The sequence below is a fragment of the Erythrolamprus reginae genome, chromosome 11 (assembly GCF_031021105.1).
Source record: "Erythrolamprus reginae isolate rEryReg1 chromosome 11, rEryReg1.hap1, whole genome shotgun sequence".
Lineage (NCBI taxonomy): Eukaryota > Metazoa > Chordata > Lepidosauria > Squamata > Dipsadidae > Erythrolamprus > Erythrolamprus reginae.
The window spans coordinates 6,906,437-6,915,176 of NC_091960.1; the positions used below are offsets into that span (position 1 = coordinate 6,906,437).

Here is an 8,740-nt window from a genome sequence, read left to right on the forward strand (position 1 = left end):
AAACTTGACTGTAAAAAATATGACTTCAGTAACCGAGTTGTCGAAGCGTGGAACTCATTACCAGACTCCATAGTGTCATCCCCAAACCCCCAACACTTTACCCTTAGATTATCTACGGTTGACCTATCCAGATTCCTAAGAGGTCAGTAAGGGGCGAGTACAAGTGCAATAGAGTGCCTTCCGTCCCCTGTCCTATTGCTCTCCTATATCTCCTATACCTTTCCTCTATTCCTCTATTTCTTCTTCTATTCTTTCATTGATATGTTCTATTACTATATCTTCTTTTAAGTTTAAGTTTAATCAGATTTGAATGCCGCCCCTCTCCGCAGACTCGGGGCGGCTCACAGCAATAACAATACAATGTAAAACAAATCTAATATTTAAGTTAATTTAGAAAACACAACAAATTAAAACCAATCATACACACTAGCGTACCATGCATAAATTTTATAAGCCTAGGGGGAGGGAACATGTCAATTCCCCCATGCCTGATGACAGAGGTGGGTTTTAAGGAGCTTACAAAAGGCTAGGAGGGTGGGGGCAACTCTGATATCTGGGGGGAGTTGGTTCCAAAGGGTCGGGGCCGCCACAGAGAAGGCTCTTCCCCTGGGTCCCGCCAAACGACATTGTTTAGTTGATGGGACCCGGAGAAGGCCCACTCTGTGGGACCTAACTGGTCGCTGGGATTCGTGCGGCAGAAGGCGGTCCCGGAGATATTCTGGTCCAGTGCCATGAAGGGCTTTATAGGTCATAACCAACACTTTGAATTGTGACCGGAAACTGATCGGCAACCAGTGCAGACTGCGGAGTGTTGGTGTGACATGGGCGTATTTAGGAAAGCCCATGATAGCTCTCGCAGCTGCATTCTGCACGATCTGAAGTTTCCGAACACTTTTCTATTCTTTCTTAGATATATTTTACTATGAGTATCTCCTCTATAGCCTTCATCATGTATTTTATTATGTATATATAGATATAAACCCACCAAAACCCTCATTGTGTATTGGACTAACTAACTAACTAACTAACTAACTAACTAACTAACTAAATAACTAACTAACTAACTAACTAACTAAATAAAGAAAGAAAGAAAGAAAGAAATACATAAATAAATAAATAAATAAATAAATAAATAAATAAATAAATAAATAAATAAATACCTTCAAGTTGCCAAACACCGCTCTATCGCTCGCCTCCGTTCTTCTTTCCTTCCTCTTCTCCAATTCCCTTTCCCCCACTTCCACTGCAGGTCTTGCTCAACCTCGGACAAAACACAGTTTGATGTAAGAAAATCTGTATTTATTGAAAAATATTTTCTCCTTAAAAAACAAAAACAAACCTCTGTTATTTTCCTCTCAGTTTAATCCTTTCACTGAGTTGGACTCCAAGTGGGAGTAAGGCCAAGCCTTCAAAAGTAGTCAATAGTTGAGACCATTAAGAAATTTGGAACTGGACTTTTGTTTATATTGGCTCATTTTGGCTTGCTAAGCCAAAGCAAGCTTTAACAAAGCTGTTTTTGCCACCTAAAAACTCTCAAAATGTCGCTACAGAGCACTGCACACCAAGACAACTGGACACAAGAACAGTTTTTCCCCCGAACGCCATCACTCTACTAAACAAATAATTCCCTCAACACTGTCAGACTTTCTACTAAATCTGCACTTCTATTCTACTAGTTTTTCTCATGATTCCTATCACCCGTTTCCTCCCATGTTGACTGTATGACTGTAACTTGTTGCTTATATCCTAAGATTTTTATTAATATTGCTTCTTCATTGCTTATTTGACCCCTATGACAATCATTAAGTGTCGTACCACATGATTCTTGACAAATGTATATTTTATTTTATGTACGCTGAGAGCATATGCACCATGACAAATTCCTTGTGTGTCCAATCACACTTGGCCAATAAAATTCTATTCTATTCTATTCTATTCTATTCTAATAATCCCCTCACATCCTGGACACAAACTGTTTTAACTCCTACCCTTAAAATTCACTACAGTACACTGCACACCAAGATAACTAGACACCGGAACAGTTTTTCCCCAGAGTGCCATCACTCTGCTAAACAAATAATTCCCTCAACACTGTCAAATTATTTACTAAGTCTGCACTAGGATTTCTACTAGTTTTGTTCTCATCATTCCTATCACCCATTTCCTCCCACTTATGACTCTATGACTGTAACTTGTTGCTTGTATTATTAAGATTTTTATTAATATTGATTGTTTTCTCATTGCTTATTTGACCCTTAGGACAATCATTAAGTGTTGTACCTCATGATTCTTGACAAATGTCTCTTTTTCTTTTATGTACACTGAGAGCATCTGCACCAAAGACAAATTCCTTGTGTGTCCAATCACACTTGGCCAATAAAGAATTCTATTCTATTCTATTCATTCTATTCTATTCATTAGCCCCCTCAGAGAGGGTCCGCAACTTGGGCGTCCTCCTCGATCCACAGCTCACATTAGAGAAACATCTTTCACCTGTGGCAAGGGGGGCGTTTGCCCAGGTTCACCTGGTGCACCAGTTGCGGCCCTATTTGGACCAGGAGTCACTGCTCACAGTCACTCATGCCTTCATCACCTCGAGGCTCGACTACTGTAACGCTCTCTACATGGGGCTACCTTTGAAAAGTGTTTGGAAACTTCAGATCGTGCAGAACGCAGCTGCGAGAGCTATCATGGGCTTTCCTAAATACGCCCATGTCACACCAACACTCCGCAGTCTGCACTGGTTGTCGATCAGTTTCCGGTCACAATTCAAAGTGTTGGTTATGACCTATAAAGCCCTTCATGGCACCGGACCAGAATATCTCTGGGACCGCCTTCTGCCGCACAAATCCCAGCGACCAGTTAGGTCCCACAGAGTGGGCCTTCTCCGGGTCCCGTCAACTAAACAATGTCGGTTGGCGGGGGCCAGGGGAAGAGCCTTCTCTGTGGCGGCCCCAACCCTCAGGAACCAGCTCCCTCCAGATATCAGAGTTGCCCCCCCTCTCCTAGCCTTTCATAAGCTCCTTAAAACCCACCTCTGTCATCAGGCATGGGGGAATTGAGATTTTCCCTTCCCCCTAAGCTTATAAAATTTATGCATGGTATGCTAGTATGTATGATTGGTTTCTAAATTGGGGTTTTTAAATTAACTTAAATATTAGATTTGTTTAAATTGTATTATTATTGCTGTGAGCCGCCCTGAGTCTGCGGAGAGGGGCGGCATACAAATCTGATTAATAAATAATAAATAAATAAAATTCTATTCTATTCTATTCTGTATGTGGGAAAATCTGATGTGTCCAGAAATCCCTTGAAGAATTATGGACCATTCTCTTTCTTTGAACAATATGAGTCTTCGGAGAAAGGCGGCCTAAAAACCGAAATAATAAATAATAATAAATAAATATTTTTCAGAAGGACCGACCGCCATCTAGCTGTGGAGGAACAAGGTGAACTTACACCTGAAAGAAACTTGTAGGCCGGTCCTAGAGTTGATGATGCTGCAATTAGCAAAGCCAAGCATTTCTTCATTAGGTTACCACATACTTGTCTCCTAGCTCAGTGTTTCTTGAAAAGGGGTGGACTTCAACGCTAGGAGTTCCCCAGCAAGCCTTGCTAGCTGGGGAATTCTGAAAATTGAATGCCACGCAATTTACCAATGTTGAGAAACACTATCCTAACTGTTCTAAAGATAGATAGTTTTAGAACAGTGGTTCTCAACCTTTCTAATACCATGATCCCTTAATACAGTTCCTCAGGCTGTGGTGAGCCCCAACCATAAGTCCAGCGCCAATTCTCCCAACAGAGCTTTAAGCTGATTGGCAGGAAAGTCAGAGGGACTGCAAACACCTGATTGGTCAGATTGTAAAAATAAGTTCCAAGGTGCCAGAATAGAAGCTTTAGTTCCTAATACCACGGGAAATTCATCTTTTCCCATGGTCTTAGGCGACCCTTGTGAAATGGTCATTTGACCCCCCCAAAGGGGTCCCAGCCCCCAGGCTGAGAACCACTGTTTGAGAAAGTAGCACTTCATTCCCTTTGATCACCACTAGGGTTCCTTCTAGAAGTATAGGATGGGATGGGATGGGATGGGATAGGATAGGATAGTGTTCTGTCGGGCTCTCTGGTAGAATCCTCCCCAAAATTCACAGGTACAAATTTCAAACACACACACGTTTGAAAATTCAAAACAATGTTCTTTATAATGAAAATTCACTTAAACCAAGCCCTCTTTTGGAATAGCAAAGAGCACTCGTCTCCAAACAAACTGGTAATTTGTACAAGTCCCTTATCAGTCGTGTGATACTTAGCTTGCAGCTGTGAGGCAATTCACAGGCCTTCTTCTTTCACAAAGTGAAACACACTTTGCTCTGGTTTAGTTTCAAAGCGGGGAAAAATCAGCACACAAAAGGTCAAAGTCAGTAAAGCAGTCACGAAACACAACGATCAGATAATCCTCCACAGTGGCCAAACCCACAGCTGCTATTTATAGCAGCCTCACTAATGACCACAGCCCCACCCAACCACAGGCGGCCTCATTTTCTTTTATAGTAATCTCTCAGTTGTTGTTGCCTATGCATCGCTCTCCGCATGCATGGCTGTATCATTAACTCTTGTTCTGAATCCAAGGAGGAGCTAGAGAATTGATCTCCTTCTGAGCTGTCTGCCACACTCTCCTCCTCCCTGTCACTCATGTCTTCTTGGTCAGAGGAGCCTTCATCAGCAGATTCCACCGGGGGCAAAACAGGCCTGCAGCATGTGGATGTCTCCCCCATATCCACAGTCCTTGGGGCAGGAGCTGGGCCAGAGCTAACCACAACAGGATAGGATAGACAGAGTTGGAAGGGATCTTGGAGGTCTTCTAGACCAACCCCCTGCTTAGGCAGAAAACCCTACACCACTTCAAACAAATGACTATCCAGCATCTTCTTTAAAACTTCCAATGTTGGAGCGTTCACACCTCCTGGAGGCAAGCAGTTCCACGCATTAATTTTTCTCACTGTCAGGAATTTTCTCCTTAGTTCTAAGTTGTTTCTCTCCTTGTTTAGTTTCCACCCATTGCTTCTCGTCCTGCCTTCAGGTGCTTTGGAGAATAGCCTGAATCCCTCTTCTTTATGGCAATCCCTGAGATATTAGAACACTGATACCATGTCTCTCATAGTGACCGACAGGAACCCTGATCTCTTCTTTCAAACCTCACGTATTTCAATCTTAGGTTTATCTTCCTTCCTTCCTTGTTCTCTTCTTCTCCTTATTTTGACTCACAGCATGAAAATGGCAAATAACAAGAGCGATGAGCAATAAGGAGCAACACACATACATACAGACACAGAGACACAAACACACACACACCCTGCAAATCTCCTAAGCAAGGCCCTTTGTCCAGTCAAATCCCAGTCTCTTTATTTGTTAATATCTTTCTGAGTACAATTTTCCTTGAATTTCATTGCTGTGGCAAGCGTCACCATTAAAGCTATTTACAAACAGGAACAAAATAAACAGAATGAACAATAACAGCACCAGATGTGTTTAAACTTTGGGGATTTGATTTGTTCCCGCTTCAGGACAACAAGAAGGGTGGGTGGGTTGGGATTTCAGCCGAGATTCGGTAGCTGGGTTCATACAACGCAGCGGTGAAATCCTATTTTTTTTTACTGCTGGTAAAAACCAAGCCATGGTGGGCGCGGCTTGGTGGGTAGGGTGTGTCTTGGTGGGCGTGGCTTGGGGGGGCAGGGTGTGTCTTGGTGGGCGTGGCTTGGTGGGCAGGGTGTGTCTTGGTGGGCGTGGCTTAGTGGGCACGACAGGGGAAGGATATTGCAAAATCCTCATTCCCACCAGTAATGGGTTACAGCCGGTATGGTTAGGATCGGGGTTCTGGTGGCGGATTTGGCTTCAAAAAAACAAAAAAAATGTCAATAGAGCACCGGTGGTGGGCAGCCTTGAGTGACATCAAGCATGCCACGCCCACTTTGACCACAAATATCCCGGAGGTCAAATAGAACCCTGATGCGACCCTCAATGAAATCGAGTTTGACAGCCCTGGTCTAGAGTGTTATATGAACTTAGCCAATAATGGGCTGCCAAAATTTTTACTGCCACACTGTGGGTGTGACTTATTTTGTGGGTGTGGCTTAACGGTCATGTGACTGGGTAGGAGTGGCTTGAACGATCATCATCGTTCAAGTGAACTTTTAATTCCTCGACTTACAACCTCACCAGTGTCGCTCGCTGGGGTGACAATTTGCTTGGCGTTTCCCGCGCTCTCCTTCCTGGGTCGCCCCCCTGCCTCAGGCTGGGTAGCTAGGCAAACGGGTGCAGATCAGCTGTTGAGAAAAGAGGGGGTCGGAAAAGGCCCCCCTGCAACTCCTGATCTCCCTGCTGCTTTCCAAGGAGGAGGAGGAAGATGGGAGAGGGGCTATTTAAAAATATTGGCAAGTCGAGGGAGTGTTACATGGTTATTGTTGCCGCACAATGCCTTGTCATCTCAGCTGCAGCAGAATAAGGGCTTTGCAAGGGGAAAAAGACCCCAGCCCAGACTGCTTTGGGGTGGCTCGTCTCTCCTTTTTTCCCTGCTGCTGCGCGCTTATCACTTTTTTCCCTCTTTCCTCCTTCCTGGCCTTGGGAGGTGGCCGTGTAAGGCTGGAGGGAAGCCAGGCAGGAGAGAGGGAAGCTCGTCCAAGGCCAGGAAGGAGGAAAGAGGAAAAAAGCAAGGAGCACAGACGTAGCAGCAGGGGAAAAAAGGAGCGCCCAGCCGAGACTTGTAATCCCGGAAGTGAGTGCTGCCAGGCAGCTGGAGCTGGGCACGCAGCTTCATTTATTTATTTTTATTTATTTATTGATTTGTCCAATACATAAATACATAGGAAGAAAATAGACATGTGATAATATAAAAAGAGGGTGAAGGTGAACTTAGAAGAGAGGATATATGAAAGGAAGAGAATATATAAGATAGGTGAAAAAAAAAGGAAAGGCAATTGGACAGGGGACGAAAGGCACACCAGTGCACTCATGTACGCCCCTTACTGGCCTCTTAGGAACCTGGAGAGGTCAATCATGGAGAGTCTAAGGGAGAAGTATTGGGGGTTAGGGGTTGACACAATTGAGTCCGATAGTGAGTTCCAAGCTTCGATAACTCGATTGTTGAAATCATATTTTTTACAGTCAAGTTTGGCGCGGTTCGTATTAAGTTTGAATCTGTTGCGTGCTCTTGTGTTGTTGCGGTTGAAGCTGAAGTAGTCATTGACTGGTAAGACATTGCAGCATATGATCTTGTGTCTGCCAGTGGAACTGTATTCCACCCCGTCCTGCCTGCTGCCCACCCCTGAACTTTGCCAAAATTTCAATCTTTGTCTTATCTCTTGATTTGGGGTTCTATCGCTTTGATTTCAGTTTAAGGAGCAGATGTTTACTGGTTAATTTCAGTCTCAATTCAGTAAGAGAAAGCAAAACCCCAACATCGATCTCCCCTGCAAATGTTAAAAATAAACATTTCTCATATGTGCAAATTATGGAAAGTACTTTAAAAATTACAACATTGCCATCTGAAGGTTTTATTTCCTGTTTTACAACATCTCTCTTGTGAGGGTTACAGTTTGATTCATTTTATCCATTCATGGAAGTCAGGGTGGATTGCCCCTTGAAAAAATAAAGAGCTGTTGATTTTTATTGATTGATTGATTGATTGATTGGATTTATGTGTCGCCCCTCTCCAAGGACCCAGAGATTTTAGAGCTTCATAACTCTGCTCCAGCATTTCAGGATTAAATTCAAAATTTCAAATTGGCAACAGTCCCCCTAACTCGACATTCTTCCTCGTGTAAGCCCTCAACCAAAACCTGCCCATCACCTCCTAGTTCTCAGACACATTTTGGCATTCATGAGGTCTAGAATGCTTGGATAGGGTTAAGTCATTAGTGCCCACGTAAAAAAAAAAAGCTGATTTCTTTGAGTTGGTCAGTTTCACGTCATTAAGTTACCGCTTAATTTCAGCTGCCCCTTCCTTCTGACCTCTGTCAAGTCAAAATTTATGTGAACCACCAAAACACTCGAAGCCTGATAGGCACAAAATTATATTGGAAGAGGAAGGCAGGGGGGAAAAAACCCATGCAAAAGGAATTTGACTTCTTTTTGGAAGAGTAAAACCAGAGTTTGCTGCCCATCAACATGAGATTAATTAAGCCCCAGAGTAGTGAATCTTAATTTCTAATGACTACCATGAAAATAAACATAGAAACATAGAAGACTGATGGCAGAAAAAGACCTCATGGTCCATCTAGTCTGCCCTTATACTATTTCCTGTATTTTATCTTACAATGGATATATGTTTATCCCAGGCATGTTTAAATTCAGTTACTGTGGATTTTTACCAACCACGTCTGCTGGAGGTTTGTTCCGAGCATCTACGACTCTTTCAGTAAAATAATATTTTCTCACGTTGTTTCTGATCTTTCCCCCAACTAACTTCAGATTGTGTCCCCCTGTTCTTGTGTTCACTTTCCTATTAAAAACACTTCCCTCCTGAACCTTATTACACCCTTTACAGTTGTAAGCCGAGGACTGTCAGGATCGGAGCCTACCTGATGCAATATTCCAAATTGCAGAAAGAGAGAAGAATTATAAAACTGCTTGGTCACGATGAATATTCAGATTGTAAAGTAATCTGATTGGCTGACAAAAGTATATATATATATACACAATGCACCTTTGCATAGGCGTGTCTTGTGTCTTGGCTTGAAGGTAT

At 43.1% G+C, this 8,740-nt stretch overlaps 1 long non-coding RNA gene across 2 annotated transcripts in view; it reads left to right on the top strand.

Annotated features, from left to right (window-relative positions):
• Positions 1-8,657: 8,657 nt before the first annotated feature.
• LOC139174552 (uncharacterized) overlaps positions 8,658-8,740 on the top strand; it is a 47,788-nt gene continuing 47,705 nt past the window's right edge. Inside the window, exon 1 of one of the 2 annotated variants that reach the window (XR_011560368.1) lies at positions 8,658-8,736. This is a non-coding gene — a long non-coding RNA (uncharacterized lncRNA). The remainder of the gene's footprint in view (positions 8,737-8,740) is intronic. The other variant, XR_011560366.1, reaches the window with a different exon arrangement.